The 23,078-nt window shown below is 36.5% G+C and overlaps 1 pseudogene; it reads right to left on the bottom strand.

Moving 5' to 3' along the window:
• Positions 1-11,468: 11,468 nt before the first annotated feature.
• On the bottom strand, positions 11,469-20,318 carry LOC150035371 (sugar carrier protein C-like; annotated as a pseudogene).
• Between the last annotated feature and the right edge of the window lie 2,760 nt (positions 20,319-23,078).

The raw sequence follows: 23,078 nt of genomic DNA, 5'->3' as shown, positions 1-23,078 counted from the left end.
AAACTACCAAAAGCTACTATCACTTGGTCTATAATTTGGTCTTCCATTGTCTAACATTGTCATTCTAATTAACATTTTTGAACTAGTAACAAAAATATATATAGAGAAGAAGAAGAAGATTTATAATTGAAGTAAAACTAATTAATATTTTTGAACTAGCAACAAAATTATAAATAGAGAAGAAGGAGAAGAAGAATTAAAATGGAGAAGGAGTAGAAGCCAAAAGATAGAGAAGGAGAAAATAATTAAATACTATTTGATTAAATATTTTTCCTTATTTTTCTATTTTCTAAAATGTTTTTTTTTTCAAGAAATCCCTATATTTTTTACATGAACTGTTATTTTTTTTAATGTTAAATTTTGGTTCTTCAATCAAATATTAGAGATAATAAATATTTAATCCTATGGATTTTAAATTTTCAGCATGAATGATTTTTATTATTTTTTTATAATAAACTTTTAAACGAATCAAATATGTTGTTCATCTTGAATGAGGCTTTTAATGATATAAATCAAATATTCGAAATAATGATTTTTTTTTTTACATGTATGCACAAAAATAGGAGAGATTTTTTTTTTTTTTTTTAAATACCTACTTTTAACGTATATGCACAAAAATAGGGGATATTTTTTCTTTCTTTGGTGTGAATATGAGATTTTAGTTAAAAAAAAATAATTCCTACTTTTAATGTGTGTGATCTTTTCTTAAGGATAAATTTATGATCCTAAATCAAATATTAATCGAATATTAGACATAGCCAAAATTTTAACATATTTAATATGCATTTTTAATGATTTTAATACAAAATTACATCATATATGGGTTTTCATTGATTTTCATGTATATGAGTTCTGTTAATTAAATCAAATATTAGAGATAATATAAATTTAAACCATTAAAATATCGATTTTCATTAATTTTCACATATATGGGTTTTTTTAATGATATACATTACGTTAATAATATCAAATCTTAGGATATTTTATGTAACGACCGAATCCTTACATACTATGGTCCGACCGCTACGACATGCATACTTAGACTTTCCTATTATGTGATGAATTTTGGACACAAATCTCAAAAGAACATATCTAAGATTTTATTAATTAGGTAGAAAACTATATCAAAAGTTTATTTTACAAAACACCAGGATCCATAAAACACTAGCGTAGTGATACAAAAATGCATATGTCTATAATAGTGAGTTTGATGGTTGGCTATTTGAGCGACGTCCAGTTCTTCCACCTACGTTGTGTCCTTACCTACAAAGTCTGTAAAAATAGGATGAGTATATAATATACCCAGTAAGTAGTTCTCACATACGGTAGTGACCAAATGCACAATCACATACAACATATCCTGAAAACATATGATTGGAACCGAAAACATATAATAACATGTGGTAGTCGGTTATGCTTCTAACGTAAATTTCTCCACCCTGATAGGAAGATGAGGAGTTAGGCAGAAACTAACCCATCTGATGATTAGCGGGTCATGTAGTCAGTAGGGCCTGAGTCGCATCCAACATCAACTATTAACATAAACGTAAGATTGGACTAAAGGGGTGCAACCATACATACCCTGTTAGTCCCTAGCATAATCTTGACATTGAATTGGGTCTAGAGAGGTGCAACCATACATGCCCTGCTAGCCCTAGAATAATCTTGACATAGAATTGGGTCTAGAGGGGTGCAACCATATATGCCTTGCTAGCCCTAGAAGCATAACCTTTATCTAATTAAAATTTAATCTTATGAACAAATATAATACATGGGGTCCCTTGTCGATAAACGTATTTTAAACATGTAATGCAACATAACAATAACATAATTATGCAATATATTAAAGGTACACTACCATGAAACACAGGTGAGATAACTACTTACCTTGACTGCGATCCTAGTTATTCCTTATTATTCCTTATGGTTTGATCAGTAGAGCTTTCCCTCTTAAACTATAAGGAAATTTGGGCAGCACCTCACCCGAGCTTTATCTCTTCTAACCTCACAAAACTTCCTCACTCATACTTACTCTTTCACACCATTCTTTGTTACCGAGATTTGTTTGAGAATGGGTTAAATCTTCCGACAAAGGGTCCTATTTATAGTGGTTTAGCTCTTCTAAGTGTGACAACTCATCCTACAAATGACTTCTTTAAAATTACTTAGGTTTAAGAATTTCTCTTAATAAGACACCTAATTTTGGCTAACGTTTGCCCTTACGTCTTCAACCTTTGTTTGTATTCAATTTTAGGGTTCTCTATGTATAATCTATAAGATCATGGCTAAATTCAAAGCATAATCCACGCTTCTGTCCAAATCTTGCTCTTTCTATTCTCAGAATCTCGCTCTCTCCATCTTTCTCGCTCATTTGGCTCTCGCTGCTCTCGCTCTCGCTCCCGCTCCCGCTCTCTCCCACTGTCTCACTGTGAATCTCACTCTATCTACTCTCGCTCTCTCCAATTTTCTCTCCACTCTCACTTTCTCCAATTTTCTCTCCAACCTCGCTAGTTTTCACGCGTGGTTGCCTTCACTACTTGTGGATTCCACTTCCCCTTTTTAACTTTTTCAAATTTTAAGAGTATATGGGCAATTAATTCACATCTCAAAATGGCATTTTCTTTTGATCCAATTTTTTTTAAAATAAAAAAATACAAACAAATTCTATATTGTTTCGGGTGCGTAACGCGTGGGAATCTGCCGTTAAATTAGAATTAGACGTGAAATCTAGAAATATTTCTTTTGTGTGAAGACCATTTGGGAACAAGAAAATGACATCGCAAGTGAAATTTGATCTCACCAAAGAAGAGTTCGACCCAATGCTTTATTTCTGAGAGCAGGACGGGTTATTCACATTTCATTTGATGGTCAGAGGCAAATTGAACCAAATTTGCCTGATGTAGAGGCAATCAAGAAAGCCGCATAAGTAAATATATAACCTACAGAAAAGTGGGCCATTTAGGAATTTATCCATCTTCCATTGGGAATTGTTTGATCGTCTTTCTCCGAGGAAGAGGCGAAACATAATCAACTTGAATTCAAGAATTTCGTATAGAGCTAGAACGACCCTCAGAAATTGCTATTGCTATTCATAATGGAAAGGACCATATCTAATTGAATGAAATTTTTCATAGATCTAGCCCATTTTTTTTCTCGAGTTAAGCAAAAGATTTTTTTTTTTCGTTCCTATTCTTCTTTCTGAGAAAAAGGGGACTTAGCGGTCAAATAGGATCATTTTCTGCTCGGGAACGAATTCACCGCCGTATGGCTGACCGGCCGGTTCAATGGCCCTATACGAATTAGCAGTTTTTGATCCCTTCCAATGAGCAGTGCCCAAACAAAAATTTATCTACTGCCCGTTGTCTCTTGAATTAGCTAGCATCCAACTTCTAATTAATCCTCCCTGATTCTGCCCCCTTATTCATTATTTTTGGATAATTAATAAATTTCTTATTTATTTCCAATTCTAAATTTCCACCCGACTTTCTTATTAAGTTTATATATTTTTCATTCTTAATTATATATTTTATTTGTTTTTCCTTCTTTCTAAATTAGGGTTAGGGTATTACATTTACCATCCCTTTAAATAAAATTTCGTCCTGCTTAACATTTGACATTTAATTTCTTGTAGTGTATGCGTACAAATTTGGGTTGTTACAATCTCCCCCCCCCCCCCCTTAAGAACTTTCGTCCTCGAAAGTTTCTTGGTTCTTAAACAGATAAGGGTATTTGACTTTCATCTCTTCTTCTCGTTCCCATGTAGCTTCTTTTACTTGCTGATTTCTCCAGAGAACCTTTACTAAACTTATTTCTCGATTACGAAGTGACTTCTTTTCTCTTGCTAGGATGCAAACTGGAGTCTCTTCATATTCCAAGTTTTCACTTATTTGTAGAGGTTCATAATTTACTACATGTGATGGGGCAAATACGTATTTTCGAAGCATCGATACATGAAAGACATTATGTATTGTAGAAAGGGTAGGTGGTAATGCTAATCGATAAGCTACTTGGCCAATACGTTCTAATATTTCAAAAGGTCCAATAAAGCGGGGGTTAAGTTTGCCTTTTCGTCCGAAACGCATAATGCCCTTCATTGGTGCTACCTTTAGAAATACGTGATCTCCTACTTTGAATTCCAACTCTTTTCGACGGTTATCAACATAACTCTTCTGTCTGCTTTGAGTTGTTGGCATTCTTTCCCGAATTAGCTTAATTGACTCTGATGTTTGCTGCACCAATTTAGGTCTTAGTAGTGTTCGCTCCCCGACTTCATCCCAGTGTACAGGGGATCTGCATTTCTTTCCGTATAAGGCTTTGAAGGGAGTCATACCAATTGTCGCCTAATAACTATTATTATAAGCAAATTCTATATGATGTATCTGCGAATCCCATGCTCCAGTAAAATCCAAAGCACATGCCCTCAATATGTCTTCTAGGATTTGATTAGCTCGTTCTGTTTGGCCATCAGTTTGTGGGTGGAAGGCTGTGCTGAAATTTAGCTGTGTGCCCATTTCTTTCTGCAAACTTTTCTAAAACTTGGAGACGAAACGAGGGTTTCGATCTGAAACAATTGATACTGGGATTCCATGTAACCGGATGGCCTCTTTTAAGTACATTTGAGCTAGTGCTTTCGTAGTGTGAGTAGTCTTGCATGGTAGGAAGTGGGCTGATTTGGTGAGTCAATCTACAATCACCCAAATCATATTGTGGCCTTTAACAGTTCTTAGGAGTCCTGAGATGAAGTCCATAGAAATATGCTCCCATTTCCATTCTGGAACATTTAGAGGCTGGAGGAGTCCTTGTGGTCGTTGCCGTCGAGCTTTCACTTGTTGACAAACCAAACATTTACTTACATAGTCGGCTATATCCTTTTTCATGTTACCTCACTAGTAATGTGCTTTCAAGTCTCGATACATTTTGGTACTCCTAGGATGTATTGAAAAGCATGATTTATGAGCTTCCTTCAATAGTTCTTTCTTGATTTCTTCATCATCTGGTACACATAGACGTCCATGATAGAGGAGTGCAGGGTCTGAGGCTGTAGAGAATTGACTGGTTTCTCCATGCTCTGATTGCAGTTGTTTGTTTAGGTATTTATCTATTTGTTGTGCATCAATTATTCTTTGCCTTAATGCAGGTCTTGCAATTAACTGTGCTATTTGAGTTGTGAAGGTTTCTGGTATTAGTGAGATCTCAGCTCTTTCAAGGTTATCCATTATGTGTTTGGAGACGGTACTTAGAGCTGCTGTATGAGCTGACTTTCTGCTAAGAGCATCAACGACAATGTTAGCTTTTCCTGGGTGATAAAGGATCTCACAGTCATAATCTTTGACTAATTCTAATCATCTTTGTTGCCTCATATTTAACTCTTTCTGGGTAAAGAAGTACTTAAGGCTTTTATGATCTGTATAAATTTGGATCTTTTCCCCATATAAGTAATGTCTCCATATCTTTAAAGCAAAGACTACGGCAGCTAACTCCAAGTCATGAACGAAATAATTTTGTTCATAAGGTTTTAGTTGTCTTGAAGCATATGCTATTACCTTTCCATGTTGCATCAATACACAACCAAGCCTCTTCTTCGATGCGTCACTGTACACAGTTAAACCCCCTGATCCGTCAGGTATAGTGAGAATAGGGGCTGTGGTCAACCTTTCTTTTAGTTCCTGGAAGCTTTGCTCACATGCTTGATTCCAGACAAAAGGATTATTCTTCTTGGTGAGGTTAGTTAAGGGTAATGCTATACTTGAGAAATTCTTCACAAATCGTCTATAATATCCTGCTAATCCAAGGAAGCTTTGCCCTTCGCTAACTGTTGTTGAGCAAGGCCACTTGCTAACTGTTTCTATCTTAGTAGGATCTACTGAGATTCCTTTTTGCTTTACAATATGTCCTAGGTAGGCGACTTGTCGCGTCCAAAACTTAAACTTGTAGAATTTGGCATATATCTTTTCATTTTTTAGTATGGAAAGGACGTTCCTAAGATGTTTTTCATGTTCTGCCTCAGACTTGGAATAGACCAAAATATCATCTATAAATACGATCACGAAGTTATCAAGATAGTCCTTAAAAATTCTATTCATCAAGTCCATGAAGGCTGCTGGGGCATTCATTAATCCAAAGGGCATCACAATGATTTCATAATGCCCATATCTTGTTCGGAAAGCAGTCTTGGGTATATCAGACTTCTTGATTCGTAGTTGATGATAACCATATCGTAAGGCTATTTTGGAGAATACTGAGGCTCCTTGTAATTGGTCAAATAGGTCATCAATTCGTGGGAGTGGGTACTTAATCTTTATTGTCAACTTATTCAACTCCCGATAATCTATACATAAATGCATGGATCCATCCTTTTTCTTAACAAATAAGACAGGTGCTCCTCATGGAGACACGCTAGGGCGTATAAATCCCTTATCTAACAATTCTTGTAATTGTATTTTGAGTTCTTTTAATTCCGCAGGTGCCATTCTATATGGTGCATTAGATATTGGTTTAGCTCCGGGAATTAGATCTATACAAAATTCTATTTCTCGACTAGGTGGTAAACTTGGTAACTCTTCTGGGAATACATCTTCAAATTCCCTTATTACAGGAATGACCTTAACTTCATCCTTTTGGTCTCGTAAATCCACTACACTTGCTAAATATGCCCAAGCCCCATGGTTAAGCAAATGTTTAGTTTTTAAGGCTGAAATTATTCTTGGGGTTATTGTGTATTAGAACTCTTAAACGTAAACTTGGTTCCTGTTGGAAAGATGAATATGACCTCTTTATTATGGCAATCTATGCTTGCATAGTTTACTGCTAACCAATCTATACCTAGTATTATGTCGAAATCACTTATGTCTAGGATGATAAGGGTCACCCCTAGCACTTATGTCTAAGATGATAAGGGTCACCCCTAGTTTATGTCCTGATACTGACAATTCACAGTTTTCTTCTACTGAGTGGGCCAACATAGATACTCCGACAGGAGTAGCTACGGATAGAATGTAGCCTAAAGGCTTTGATGTTAATTGAGCATATTGTGCAAATGTTGTAGAGATGAATGAATGACTAGAGCTCGAATCAAATAAAGTGAAGGCATAATACCCGAGGATGGGTAATGTACCTGTAACCACTGCATCTTGATCCTCTGCCTCTTGACGTGTAACAACAAACACCCACCCTTTCTGTTGTTGGGTAACTTTGTTACTAGTAGGTTGGGTAGTTAATGCTTGGTTGATGAGCTTTGGGCAAGCCTTGCATAGTGACCTGTCTGGCCGCAGTTGAAACACACCCCTAAGTTCCGAAGACATTGCCCCTGATGGTGTTTTCCACAATTTCTACACTTAGGATATGTGAATGTTTGATTATTCTGTTGTGACTGTACGCCGTGAGTGCCTTGGAAAATTTTTGCTTGCCGTTGTGAACGATGGAAGCCTTGTTGGGTGAATTTCCTTTTTTTGATTTGGCATGAATCCTTGTCCAGAAGTTGAGGTTTTGGTAGCAAGATCTACTTCCATGAGTAAGGCCGACTCGAGGGCAAGGGCATACTCTTTGTGTCAGAAAGCAGTAACAATGCCTCAAATGCCTTCTCTTAATCCCCAAATAAACCTTTCCACATTCTTCTCTTCTGTGTCCACTAGTCGAGGGACAAAGTGGGACAAGTGATCAAATTTTCGTTCATACTCTGCCACCAACATGTTCTCTTGACGAAGATTAAGAAATTCCACTTCCTTTTGATATCTCACTGTCAAAGGAAAATACTTATTGTAAAAAGCCTGATTGAATTGCTGCCATGAGATTGTACCTTTGATTGTTCTTTGTGTGGATTCCCACCAGAACTTTGTATCGCCTCTTAACATGAAGGTGACACAATTTACTTTCTGTTCTTCTGGGATGTTCATATGGCGGAAAATAGTTTCTATTTCTGTTATCCAATTCTCAGCGATAATTGGATCCACAGATGATCCATCAAATGTTAAAGGATTGAACTTCCTGAATTCTCGAATGATCTTCGAGTCATTTGTATCGTTGGTTGTTGGTGTGGTGGACGAGGTTGTGTTTCCATTACTTATATTTTGTATTAGTATTTGTAGTGCCTCTGGTGTAAGTAACACGTAAGGCATCTGTCCATGTCCTTGATTTTGATCCCTTATGGATTCACTTCGAGGTCCGCCTCGTCGTGTTGGAGCCCTTTGTGGTGGCATCTGGTATACACATTTTATTTTCATAATAAGAAAGCAATCTAATTTTATGTTTACTAAATTATTTACGAAATTACTCGTTTGAAAATTCTACTTACCAGCGTATTTGGCATAACTATGGACATCACTTAACAGGCCGAACCATCAAACACCACGACTCTTCTAATTAGTAGAGCCTAATTGGCTCGAATGCTCTGATACCAACCTGTAACGACCGGATCCTTACATACTATGGCATGCTTAGACTTTTCTATTATGAGATGAGTTTTGGATAAAAATCTCAAAAGAACATATCTAAGATTTTATTAATTAGGTAGAAAACTATATAAAAAGTTTATTTTACAAAATGTCAAGATCCATAAAACACTAGCATAGTGATACAAAAATGCATATGCCTATAATAGTGAGTTTGATGGTTGGCTATTTGAGCGACGTCCAGTTCTGCCACCTACGCTATGTCCTTACCTACAAAGCCTGTAAAAATAGGATGAGTATATAATATACCCAGTAAGTAGTTCTCACATAGGGTAGTGACCAAATGCACAATCACATGCAACATGTCCTGAAAACATATGATTGGGACCGAAAACATATAACAACATGTGATGGTCGGTTATGCTTCTAACGTAAATTTCTCCACCCTGATAGGAAGATGAGAACTTAGGCAGAAACTAATCGTTCTGATGATTAGCGGGTCATGCAGTCAGTAGGGCCAGAGTCGCATCCAACATCAACCATTAATATAAATATAAGATTGGACTAGAGGGGTGCAACCATACATACCCTGTTAGTCCCTAGCATAATCTTGATATAGAATTGGGTCTAGAGGGGTGCAAAGCATAACCTTTATCTAATTAAAATTTAATCTTATGAACAAACATAATGCATGGGGTCCATTGTCGATAAACGTATTTTAAACATGTAATGCAACATAACAATAACATAATTATGCAACATATTAAAGGTACACTACCATGAAACACTAGTGAGATAACTACTTACCTTGACTACGATCCTAGTTATTCCTTATTATTCCTTATGGTTTGATCAGTAGAGCTTTCCCTCTTAAACTAGAAGGAAATTTGAGTAGCACCTCACCCGAGCTTTATCTCTTTTAACCTCACAAAACTTCCTCACTCACACTTACTTTTTCACACATTCTTTGTTACTGAGATTTGTTTGAGAATGGGTTAAATCTTCCGGCAAAGGGTCCTATTTATAGTGGTTTTCAGCCCTTCTCAGTGTGACAACTCATCCTACAAATGGTTTCTTTAAAATTATTTAGTTTTAAGAATTTCTTTTAATAAGACACCTAATTTTGGCTAACGTTTTCCCTTACGTCTTCAACCTTTGTTTGTATTCAATTTTAGAATTCTCCATGTATAATTTTTTAGATCGGGGCCAAATTCAATGCATAATCCATGCTTTTGTCCAAATTTCGCTATTTCTGTTCTCAGAATCTCGCTCTCTCCAGCTTTCTCGCTGGTTTGGCTCTCGCTCTCGCTGCTCTCGCTCTCACTCCCACTCTCTCCCACTGTCTCGCTGTGAATCTCACTCTCTCTACTCTTGCTCTCTCCAATTTTCTCCCCACTCTCGCTTTCTCCAATTTTCTCTCCAATCTCGCTAGTTTTCACGCGTGGTTGCCTCCACTGCTTGTGGATTCCACTTCCCCTTTTAACTCTTTCAAATTTTAAGAGTATATGGGCAATTAATTCACCTCCAATTCTCCCAATGAGTAGTGCCCAAACAAAAAGTTATCTACTGTCCGTTGTCTCCTGAATTAGCTAGCGTCCAACTTCTAATTAATCCTCCCTGATTCTGCCCCTTATTCATTATTTTTGGATAATTAATAAATTTCTTATTTTTTTCCAATTCTAAATTTCCACCCGACTTTCCTATTAAGTTTATATATTTTTCATTCTTAATTATATATTTTATTTGTTTTTCCTTCTTTCTAAATTAGGATTAGGGTATTACATTTACCACCCCTTTAAATAAAATTTCATCCGGCTTAACATTTGACATTTAACATTTAATTTCTTGTAGTGTATGCGTACAAATTTGGGTTGTTACATTTTATATTTTTAAAAATCTTAAAAAATTGATGAGACAAAAAGACTATATGTATAGAGAGAAAAATAATATATATAATCGTGTTAAAAATAAAATATTTTAAAATTTTAAAATATTATATTTATTTATATGAACTTAAAATAAAATTTCACAAAATAAAATAAAAAACTTAAAAAGATCAAATCTTTTAGGATTTTAAAATCTCATCTTAAATCATCTTAGAAGAAAATTTTCTAAAAACCTCATTTTTATTATCCTTTAATTTGAATGTTTTTTCTTTCCTAAAAATTTAGATTATTTTTTATTTCTATGTGAAATGACCTAAAATATCCGTATCACCATCAATTGAAAAAGACAAAAGGAAAAATCAAATGTTTTTCCCAGTATAGATTTTCAACGAAATTTTCATAAAATAAAGATGCCGATATTTCATCAACATCAACATCAACATCAACATCAACATCTTAAATCTAGGTTTCTAACCTACAACTATTTAATATTTAATTATTTCTACAATTAATTTCAAGTGGTATATCATGTAAATAAAATATTTCACAAAAGGTAAACTAGTAAAAAGCAAACTGTTTTTAAAAAATAGTAGCATTATATATTGTTATAGATTGGATTTTATCCTTTTTCTATATTCAAATTTTAAACAGAACTAAACTGTCTTTTTTCTCTTTATTTCCCCCTCTTTTTGCTCCTTTTTATATTTGAGTTTCTCTTGATATTTCCTTGTCTTTCGGCGATTGGATTAATCGTTTCATTTTTTAATTAATTAATTAACTCATTCAATTTGTATAAATTTGATATCAATATTGAAGATATTTGGATGAATTTGATTTATTCAATTTTTTTAAAAACAAATTACTGTACTTCGTCTTATTCAAACTTTCAAGTTTATTTTTATTTAAAAAGGAACGATTGTTGAGAGAAAATATTTTGAATAAATAAAAGTCTATTTGAGAATTTACAGAGCAAAATAGTTTTTGAGTTTACTTCTAAGCATTATGTTATTCAACCGTTGCAAAAGACCATAAATTTAGAGTGACATTGAAAACAGAGAAAACAGGAATTAAAATTGGAAGAAAATTTTTATTCCATGAGAATAAAACCATATACAAGAGTAAAAAGTTAGAAATAACAAAAAAAAAAAAAAAAACTAACATGGTAAACAAATACTAAGACTATAGAAGGAAAAAAACAGTGCAAGTTATAAGGGTTTGGACTTCAAATCCTAAACTTGGGGACGGACTTTAGCACGTTCTTGAGGCATATATCTACTCCAAAACCAATGTTGTCTCCAAACACATGACATGTCTTCAATTGGAATACCTTTTGTCTCCGGCAAGAAGAAATAGATGAATAGAGTCATCAACGCCACAAAAAAAGCAAAGAAGAAGAACAACCCAAATTTCATATGGCAGAGCATGGTGAGAAAGATTTGAGCACTAAAAAAGGTAAAAAACATGTTCACTGAGGCCGTTACACTTAGAGCAGTTGATCGGATTTCAAGTGGAAAAATTTCACTTGGAACCAACCTTCCTAGAGGTCCCCAAAACAATGCAAAGGCTTGAACATAAACACATATGAACAACACCATGACACCCGCATACCACTTGGGTAGATAAGCGACCTCACCAGAAACTCCAAATTTCAAAGTAATAAACATAGCCATGAAAACCTACAAATACAATTTTATTAGAATCAATACAATCAAGAAAGAAAATGCTTTTGAAGAACAAGAAATAACATTCATTAGTTTAATAATTAAAGAAAAATTTAAAGAAGCTAAAGAAAAAATGTACTCACCTGAAAAACGAACATGATGATTCCACCAAGTGAGAAAAGGATCCTCCTTCCCCACTTATCGGTGCCATAAGCAGATACAAAAGTCGCCAGAGCATTAATACCACCAGTAATGACAGATGAAAGAAGAGAAGCATTGTCTCCAAAACCAATGGTCTTGAACAACACAGAAGCATAGAACATGACCACATTAATACCAGTCAATTGCTGGAAAAATGGGATTAAAATCGACATTACCAACTGTGGCCTATTTTGTCTCTCTCTCAAATTCCTCCATGGATGCTTCACTGCTTTGGCAGCCATACTCGTCGCCACAATATCTTGAAATTCTACCTCTACATCCTTTTAGGACACACCACGAATGCGTTGGAGCATGACCTTTGCATTCTCTACTTCGCCTTTCTCCAACATTGAGTTTGGAGTGTCAGGAAGGAATAGAGCTGAGATAGTAATGAACAATGCAGGCACAGATGCACCACCCAAACTTACTCGGCATCCCCATCCACCATGAATATTAGCAGTACCATAGTTGATAAAATTAGGCACTAGAATACCAATTGTAATAGAAAGTTGAAAAAAACATTGAGAGAACCTCGATATTTAGATGGGGCCATCTCTGAAACATAAAGTGGAATAGATTGAAGTGAAAATCCAACCCCAATACCCAAACAAATACGGTCAATGATGAGCATGGCTATGTTTATAGCTGCCGCATTAACGATAGCACCAACTAAGAACACAAAGCTTCCAAGAAGCATGGACTTCTTACGACCAAAGGTTTTGGTAACCCAAGAGGCTACAAACGAAGCCAATGAGGATGGGACCAATGCATTGGTTAACTCAACCGCACCATGCGGGAATACCTCTTTGATTATAAATGGACCAGACCATCTTGACTTTAATTTTTCAGAAAAAGTTGTAGCCGAGAATTGTATAACAAGACCTTCTGTCCAACTTGGAGATTCTTCTCGCATAATTGTTTGTCATGCCAACGTTTTTTGCGCTCCTTGTAGATCTTGGCATTTTCATATGCTTGAGTTCTCCATTCGTCTAGCTCAATCAACTGAAGTTTTCTTGCTTCCTCTGCGGTCTTCAAATCAAAATTGAGTTTCTTTACTGCCCACTTTGTTTTATGCTCCAATTCAAGCAATAAGTGGCATGCCTTTCCAAACACCAGTGCATATGGGGACATGCCTATAGGTGTTTTATAGGTAGTTTTGTATGCCCACAAGGCGTCGTCCAGCTTCATGGCCCAATTTTTGCATAAAGGCTTTACCACATTCTCTAGGATTAGCTTGATTTCCCTATTGGACACCTTGGCTGGGACGTTTGTCTGTGGATGGTATGCGACGACGACGACCTTATGGTGGATATTATATTTGAGCAGAAATTTGTTGATGACGCCATTGACAAAGTGGGAGCCTTCATCACTTATTATGGCACGTGGGGTGCCAAAACGAGTGAAGATATTTTTCCGTAAGAACTTGAAGACTATCGCCACATCGCTTGCGACACACGATACCGCTTCAACCCATTTGGAAACATAATCGACGGCCAACAGTATGTATTTATGACCATTTGATGGTGGAAATAGTCCCATGAAGTCTATTACCCATACGTCGAATAGCTCCAATTCTAAGATAATGTTCATCGGTATCGCATTCTTCCATGAAATGTTTCCAGTGTGTTGGCACCTATCACATTTCATTGAATAGTCTCTTGTGTCCTTGAATAAAGTTGGCCAAAAATATCCACTTTTTAACATCTTTGCTATTGTGCATTGACCTCTAAAATGTCCACCATACGGCGAGTCATGGCATTGGGATAATATGCACTGGTGAGCAGTCTCTGATACACATAGACGCAGGATCTGGTCTGACCCCCTCTTGTAAAGATTTGGCTCATCCCAATAACATGATTTACATTCGTGTATAAGCCACCTCTTTTGGTGGGTTGTGTAATTTTCCGAGAATTGTGCACAGATCAGATAATTTACCACATCTGTGTACCATGGTAATTCTTCAATTTTGAACAGTTGCTCATCTGGGAAGGTTGCATTCACCTCTGACTGGTTGCGGTCAACTTCTGGCTTTTCTAATCTTGATAGGTGGTCCGCAACCTGGTTCTCCGCCCCCTTGTGATCAATGATTTCCATGTTGAATTCTTGAAGGAGAAGAATCCATCGAATTAACCTTGACTTTGTATCTTTCTTTGTCATTAGCGATCGCTTAGGTAATGGTGCTTTGCGACATCATAGTCGTTTACATGATCGCGAAAGGCAGGCACTGTGCGGAGCGCGATAAGCGACCGTGTACCTCAGGCTTCATCGCTTAATAAAAGGTACACGATCGTGTAGTAATAGCTAAACGATCATTTAGGTTTTTCTAAACGATCGTGTAGTATTTGCTAAACGATTGTTTAGCTCTGGGAGCGTTGGTAAGCGATTGAGCAAAACGTTTGTTTTATCGTGTAGACGATCGCGGGGAGTTTAGTACACGATGGTTGGAGACGCGATGCTTTGTCCGAGCGGTTCAAGACCCGGTTCGCCTGTTTGAACCGAAGAGTTCTTGTCTTTGTAATAGTTAGCTTTCCTTTTGTGTATTTAAGGTAATTTTACCTGGTTCATCCACATTGGTTTTTTATACATGTGATGTATGGTGCTTATATGCCAAAGTGCTTGACATACAGTTTAAAACCCACCTTAGGTTGTGTAATTATTCATGCATCATGTATTATAATAGTTATAATCGAGCATGATGAAATTACTTGAAAGCATGCACATGCATCATGAAATATAAGAGTTATATTTTGCATGCAGTGAGCATTATCATGCATCATCCTTTTAATATAAGTGTTATATTCTAAGGGTGAATGGAAGCATGTTATGCTTGTTTCATTGATATTTTGTATAAGTGTTATATAAAAGAAGTAGCAATGAATGGACAATGCATTGAACATAACACTTAGGCTGTTTATAAGCGTTATGAATGTCTTGCGTGTGTTAGCTTTGCATTGTGGGGTTGTTTCCATTTATAAGTGTTATAAAGGAAATTAGACCTAAAATCAATAATTCAGAGTTGCAAGCGGACTTAGGGTGAACTCAAGTTTTTAAAAAAGGGTTTTAAAATTGGATTGAGATAGACCTAAGTTCAAGTGGTTCTAAAGAGTTTAGTAAACTAGATTAATCTTTTAAAATCGATTTAATAGGATTAAATTATTTGAAATAAAAGAATAAATTTATTGTAAATCTATCTATAAAGGACCTTTTGTCTAAGGCAGGTTCTAGCTAGGCTGGGGTTCTTAAGTTGATGGAAACGTAACACCCCTACCTGGGAATCTACCTGGAAAGGTGAATTAGATAGATTTTCAACAAGCATGCGACAATTTGGTCAAAGACTCCGTCAAAGTGTTTAATGGATGATGATCAAAAGTTGTTTAACTATCCAAGGTAAAAGTTACTCTTGAGAAAACCTAAAAGTCACTTAGTTAAAATCTTTACCCGTGTTTTTTCTAAGTAAGCTAAACCCTAGGTTTTAAAATATTCAATGGGAGGAGGAGATATATCTAATATGTCTATGATTCCATTCACGTTTCTCCCTGTATGTTCAGACCGTGAGATTCATACTTGGTCTTGTAGTGCCCTAGGAGTATCCCTCTTCGGATGGTGATTGCATGAGTCAATATCAAGGTGAACGGAGAGAGTGTTTATAGTACGTGGGTGAAGGGTGTGTGTCAATACGTTCTATGGTCTCTGTCATTGGTTCACACCGTTAGATCATTTTGTACTCCCTCGTGTCGCCTTTAAGTATCCCTCTTCAGATGGGTTTTGTGCAGTTGGTCAAGATCAAGGTGAACTCCAGAAATGAATAGGGTCGCTTTAGGTTTTTCCCCAACCAGATTTTTTTCCTTCGAGTTGGCTTTTTTAGGGCGGACCTCTAGGGCCTAAAATGGCGGGTCACACTTACAGGAGATTGTTAAGTAAGTTATGATCTCTTGACCAAATCAATGATGGCTAGTCGTTATAGGAGCAAGAGTTTTTCTGGTATTAATGACTGGTTTAGAACTTCTCAATTCAGAGAAGGGATAACTGACCTCCCTTCGGTGGCTTTTATCCTAAACTTTTGAAGCATCATTGTGAAACTAGATGTCACACGGGTTCATATTAGTTTTGCTAAAACCTTATTGGATGTTGTTTTGTTTTACAATGGGTATTTGCTTAAAACCTAACATAGGTCAATGTGTTTTTCTTTTCAGCAACTCGTTAGTATTTCCGTCTAAAGATTTTAATATGACCGATTACTTAAAGTGGAAAGAATCGTGTGAAAAAAATTTTGTGGTAAACAACCTCGATCCCACTACACTCCAAAAAAGGAGACAAGACAGTAAATATGATTTATTGGTCTTGGAGACATGTTTGATAGAGAATGATGATTTTACCTGAATCCTTGATTCAGGTGCTACTAATCATGTCAGTTCCTCTTACTAAGGATTCAGTTCCTGGTAAACGTTGCCACAAGGAGAGATGACTCTTCGAGTCGGTACTAGTGAGGTTCTTTCAACTGTTGCTGTAGGCAGGCTGAAGTTATTTGATGACAAGAAACGTTATCTGTTACTGGATAAATGTTTTTGTAGTTCCTCATATTAAGATGAACTTGATCTCGGTTTCTTGTCTCATTGAACAAGCCTATATCGTCTCCTTTTCTGAGAATAAAGTGTTTATTTTCAAGAATGGAATGGAGATTGGTTATGGTTCAGTGGAAAATAACTTATATGAACTAAGATTGTTAGTCATAAAAGCCTTGTTTAACACTGAAATGTTCAGTATGGCAACAACAGTTAAAAGACCAAAAGTTTCTCCTAAGAAAAACACCCATCTTTGGCATCTAAGGTTAGGTCACATCAACCTCAATAGAATTGAGAAGTTAGTGAAAGTGTACTTCTAAAGAGTTTAGAAGAAAACTCCTTGCCGGTATGTGAATCATGCCTCGAAGGCAAGATGACCAAACGACCTTTTACTGGAAAAGGTTACAAAGCCAAGGAAGCCTTGGAGCTTGTACATTCAGACCTCTGTGGTTCGATGAATGTTAGAGCTCGAGATGGGTATGGACATTTCATCTCTTTCATAGATGATTATTCAAGGTTTGGGTATCTCTACCCAATGCAACGTAAGTCTGAAGCCCTTGACAAGTTCAATGAGTATAAGGCTGAAGTTGAAAACTTGTAGGTAAGAAGATAAAAATACTACGATCTGATCGTGGTGGAGAGTATATGGACCTCCAATTCCAGAACTATATGATAAAACATGGGATTGTGTCCTAACTCTCGGCCCTCGGTACACCTCAGTAGAATGGTGTATTAGAAAGGAGAAATGGAACCTTGTGGGACATGGTTCGGTCTATGATGAGTTATGCTCATCTTCCAGACTCATTTTAGGGTTATGCAGTGCAAACTGCATGTTATATCCTGAACAACGTTCCCACAAAAAGTGTTTCTAAAACGCCTTTTGAGTTATGGAGAGACCGTAAAGGTAGTTTACGCCACTTTAGAATTTGGGGCTGTCCGGCATATGTGCTAGCAACTAATCCAAAGAAGTTGGAACCGTGTTCGAAGGTTTGCCTCTTTGTAGGCTACCTCAAGGAAACGAGAGGTGGATACTTCTATGATCCGAGTAAGAACAAAGTGTTTATTTCTACAAATGCTATCTTCTTGGAAGAAGACCACATGAGGGATTATAAGCCACGAAGTAAGCTCGTTTTACGTGAAATCTCTAGTGAGACTGAGACTGCTGGGGGTTCAACAAGAGTTGTTGAGGTCGGTACATCCAGCCAACCAGCTCAAGAGTTGAGACTGCCTTGACGTAGTGGGAGGGTTATGAACCCATCGGATCACTACATGGGTTTGACTGAAGCCCAAAACGTCATTACAATTGATGGAGTCGAGGATCTGTTGTCTTTTAAGAAAGTAATGGAGGATATTGACAAAGATGAATGAGTTAAAGCCATGAACCAGGAAATGAAGTCTATGTACTTCAATAACGTCTGAAAGCTTATTGATCCACCTGATGAGGTAAGACCTATTGAGTATAAGTGGATCTTTAAGCGAAAGAGAGGTGTAGATGGAAAGGTGCAAACCTTTAAAGTTAGACTTGTGGCGAAGGGTTATACCTAGGTTGAGGAAGTTGACTATGAGAAAACATTCTCACCTATTGTCATGCTCAAGTCTATCTGGGCTCTCCTGTCCATGGCCACATTTTATGATTATGAAATATGGCAAATGGACGACAAGACTGCCTTTCTTAATGATAATCTTGAAGAGACCGTCTATATGACTCAACCAGAGGGTTTCATAGTTCCAGATCAAGAGCAAAGAGTTTACAAGCTTAATAGGTCCATTTATGGCTGAAACAAGCATCTAGATCTTGGAACATCAGATTTGACACTGTTGTCAAGTCATTTGGCTTTGATCAGAATGTTGATGAGTCTTGTGTTTACAAGAAGGCCATCAACAGTTCAGTATCTTTCTTGGTACTGTATATGGATGATATCCTACTCATTGGGAATGATGTAGGTTATCTAACTGACATTAAGAGTTGGCTAGCTGCCCAGTTCCAAATGAAAGATTTGGGTGAGGCATAGTATGTTCTCGGGATCCAATTCATTCGGGATCGTAAGAACAAACGGTTACCCCTGTTTCAGGCATCGCACATTGATCAAATGTTGATCAGGTACAAGGTGCAGGATTCCAAGAGGGGCTTATTACCCTTTAGGCATGGAATCGTTTTGTCTAAGGATCAATGTCTTATGGCACCTCAAGAGGTTGAGGAGATGAGACGGATTCCCTGTGCTTCTACTGTAGGAAGCTTGATGTATGCAATGTTGTGTACTAGACCTGATATTTGTTATGCAGTAGGGATTGCCAGTCGGCATCAGTTCAATCCAGGATTTGATCACTGGACGGCGGTCAAGACGATCCTCAAGTATCTTCGGAGAACGAGGGACTACGTGCTCATGTATGGAGATAAGGATCTGATCCTTACAGGATACACAGACTCTAATTTTCAGACCGATAAAGATTCTCGCAAATCGACATCGGGGTCAGTGTTTACTCTGATTGGGGGGGTTGTAGTATGGTGAAGCATCAAGCAAGGATGCATCGCAGACTCCACTATGGAAGTCGAATACGTAGCCGCTTGTGAAATAGCTAAGGAGGCTATTTGGCTGAGGAAGTTACTTTTAGATTTGGAAGTTGTTTCAAATATGGATTTTCCTATCACACTGTATTGTGATAATAGCGGGGCTGTGGCAAATAAAAGTCTATTTGAGAATTTACAAAGCAAAATAGTTTTTTAATTTACTTCTAAGCATTATGTTATTCAACCGTTGAAAAACACCATAAATTTAAGGTGGCATTAAAAACAGAGAAAATAGGAATTAAAATTGGAAGAGAATTTTTATTCCATGAGAATAAAACTATATACAAGGGTAGAAGTTTGGAAATAACAAAAAAAAAAAAAAAAAAAAAAAGGGCTAACATGGTAAACAAATACTAAGACTATAGAAGGAAAAAAATAGTGCAAGTTATACGGATTTGGACTTCAAATCCTAAACTTGGGGATGGACTTTAGCACGTTGTTGAGGCATATATCTACTCCAAAACCAATGTTGTCTCCAAACACATTAAATTTCTTCAATTGGAATACCTTTTGTCTCCGGGAAGAAGAAATAGATGAATAAGGTCATCAACGCCACAAAAAAAGCAAAGAAGAAGAACAACCCAATTTCATATGGCAGAGCATGGTGAGAAAGATGTGAGCAATCAAAAAGGTAAAGAACATGTTCACTGAGACCGTTACACTTTGATCAGCTGATCGGATTTCAAGTGGGAAAATTTCACTTGGAACCAACTATCCCAGAGGTCCCCAAGACCATGCAAAGGCTTGAACATAAACACATATGAACAACACCATGACACCCGCATACCATTTGGGTAGATAAGTGACCTCACCAGAAACTCCAAATTTCCAGGCAATAAACACAGCCACCAAAACCTACAAATACAATTTTATTAGAATCAATACAATCAAGAAAGAAAATGCTTTTGAAGAACAAGAAATAAAATTCTCATTAGTTTAATAATTAAAGAAAACTTTAAACAAGCTAAACAAAAAAATGTACTCACCTGAAAAACGAACATGATGATTCCACTAAGTAAGAAAAGGATCCTCCTTCGCCACTTTGGTGCCATAAACAGATACAAAAGTCGCCAGAGCATTATACCACCAGTAATACTGGTGTGACTAAATTGTAACCACCAGTAATAGTTTTCGAAGTATCCTATTTCACTAATTATTTTTTAAACTGAAATATTTAAATAAAAAATCCCTTTTAAACTAATTCCTCAGACTAAATTGGCCCAAGACTCAACACAACCGTGACCAAAAATGTATTTTTCCCTTTGGAATTTTATATTGATAAAATGATATCAATATTTTAAATGTGCTTATTAATCACAAATAAAATGAATAAAATTAACAAAAATAATATATTAATAAAATACAAGAAAATAATTTCAGTTTGACATATTTTTTTTTCTTCATAAAAATGAAATCAAACTATTTTTACGATAACTTTTCATCTCATGTTCATTTGGTATAAAATTAAGTATTTATTTTTAACTTATTTTTTTTAAAAAAAAAAGAATCATATCAATAAAAACAAAAAACGAAATATGTTATCAAATGACCTAAGACTACTAAATAAATTTCAGAACCATTCCTAAGTTATAGCCAGGATTCTTCAAATAATCAAAATTGAAATATATCATAAATGAGAATAAGCACCTTAATGAATACAAAGTAAGAAGGAAAAGCACACATTTGAAGAAAGAAAGCAAAAGATAGGCAAAGCAAAAGCATCCTTCAAATAGTCCAACACACTGAAGATGTTGTCCTAGATGACAAGATCTTCACGTTAACAATCACAAAACACTTAGATACAATAGTCGATAACAATTTAAGAGTCAGAGGAGATAGAATGTTGAAGCTTGAAAAACCTTCTGTCTTTTACCAAATGGTTGCACGATCGTATAGACGATGAACCAAGAACTAAACCATAGTTCAATTAAGTAAAGGATTGGAGGAAGCGTTAAACGATCGTGTAGACGATAGTTGACTGAAGCTAGATGATCGTGTAAACGACAGTTGAGGAGCTAAACGATCGTATAGACGATTATATGCGGAGCTAAACGATTGAGTACACGATGCGATAGGAACTACACGATCGTGTAAATGATACTTTAGCAAAATCTAAATGATTGTAGAGGTAAGAAAAAAAGACACAGGAGTTTAAGTGGTTCGGCTAAAAACCTACGTCCACTGTACAAATTGGGAGGTCCTCTTTTATTACTCTTCAAAGTATTACAGAACGAATATCTTGCTCTCTCAATTTCTTATTCACTCTTACAGTAATCTTACATTCATTTTTCTCTATATATGTGCAGGCGATTCGGTCAACAATGAAACTCTGGTGTTTACAACACTTAACAGAAAGAGGTCGAAAATGGTTCAACTGCCCGAAGTGATGTCCTTCTTGATTTCGAGTCTTTCTGTAACAATCTTCACCTTTGTAAGCATCCAGAATTTCTTCCCTCCTTGCTTCACTGAGCTGACTTGAGCTAACCTTTTTCAAGTAACTCAAACCCGAGAAGGTCCAAACATCTGCCAAGCTTGTTTAATGGAATAGTTTTAGTTAGCATATCAGCTGCATTATCAGAGGTATGAATCCTCACTATCTCGACTTTCCCTTTCTCAATCTCTTGTCTGATGAAATGATATTTAAAATCAATGTGCTTGGTTCTGCTATGAAACTGTTGATTCTTATATAGGTATATTGTGCTCTGGTTATCACAATAGATTCTGATTTTTGTTTGTGTTACGTTGAAATCGTTTAGTAAACTTTTCAGCCGCAAACCTTCCTTCATAGCCTTAGACAATGCGATGAACTCAGTCTCTATTGTGGAAAGGGCAATAACAGGCTACAAAATAGCTTTCCAATTGATCAAATTGTTCCCCCAAAAGGAAAAGATAGCTTGATACTGAATGTCTTTTGTCCAAGTCCCCTGCATAGTCTGCATCTACATAACCGGTGTGCGAATCAAGCCAAAGAACAAACTTGAGAGATTGGTGAAGAATGAACTTCTAAGTGAGTTAGAAGAAAATTCTTTACCGGTGTGCGAATCTTGCCTTGAGGGTAAGATGACTAAAAGACCTTTTACTGGAAAAGGTTATCAAGCCAAAGAGCCTCTTGAGTTAGTACATTCTGACCTTTGTGGTCCTATGAATGTGCGAGCCCAAGGTGGCTATAAGTATTTTATCAGTTTTGCTGATGATTACTCTAGGTATGGGTATGTTTATCCAATGCAACAGAAGTCTAAATCCTTTGAAAAGTTCAAAGAGTTCAAGGCTAAAGTTGAAAATGCATTGGATAGACGGTTTAAAACACTTTGATCAGATCGAGGTGGAGAGTTTTTAGACTTGGCATTCTAGGACTATGTGATATAACATGGAATCGTTTCCCAACTCTCAGCAATGAGTACACCTCAGCAGAATGGTGTACCGGAGATGAGAAATAGAACCTTGTTGGATATGGTTCGTTCAATGATGAGTTATGCTTCCTTACCGGATTTGTTTTGGGGTTTTGCAGTGGAAACTGCGGTATACATACTCAACTGTGTTCCTTCCAAGAGTGTTGTGAGAACACCTTTGGAGTTGTGGAACGGGCATAAAGCTAGTTTATGTCACTTCCACATTTGGGGTTGCCCTGCACATGTGCTTGAGGCGAATCCCAAGAAGTTGGAACCACGGTCGAGGTTATGCCTCTTTGTAAGCTACCCCAAAGGTACAAGAGTTGTTGAAAATCTTGCTTCATCAGCAAGGGTTGTTGATGGTAGTTCATTTAGTAGGTCGGTTCCACCTCAAGAGTTGAGGGAACCTTGAAACAGTGGGAG

Source organism: Benincasa hispida, chromosome 6 (genome assembly GCF_027475165.1).
Source record: "Benincasa hispida cultivar pf3 chromosome 6, pf3_genome.v1.1, whole genome shotgun sequence".
Lineage (NCBI taxonomy): Eukaryota > Viridiplantae > Streptophyta > Magnoliopsida > Cucurbitales > Cucurbitaceae > Benincasa > Benincasa hispida.
Note: the sequence above shows the minus strand (reverse complement) of the source record. Positions and strands in the feature narration are given on the sequence as shown.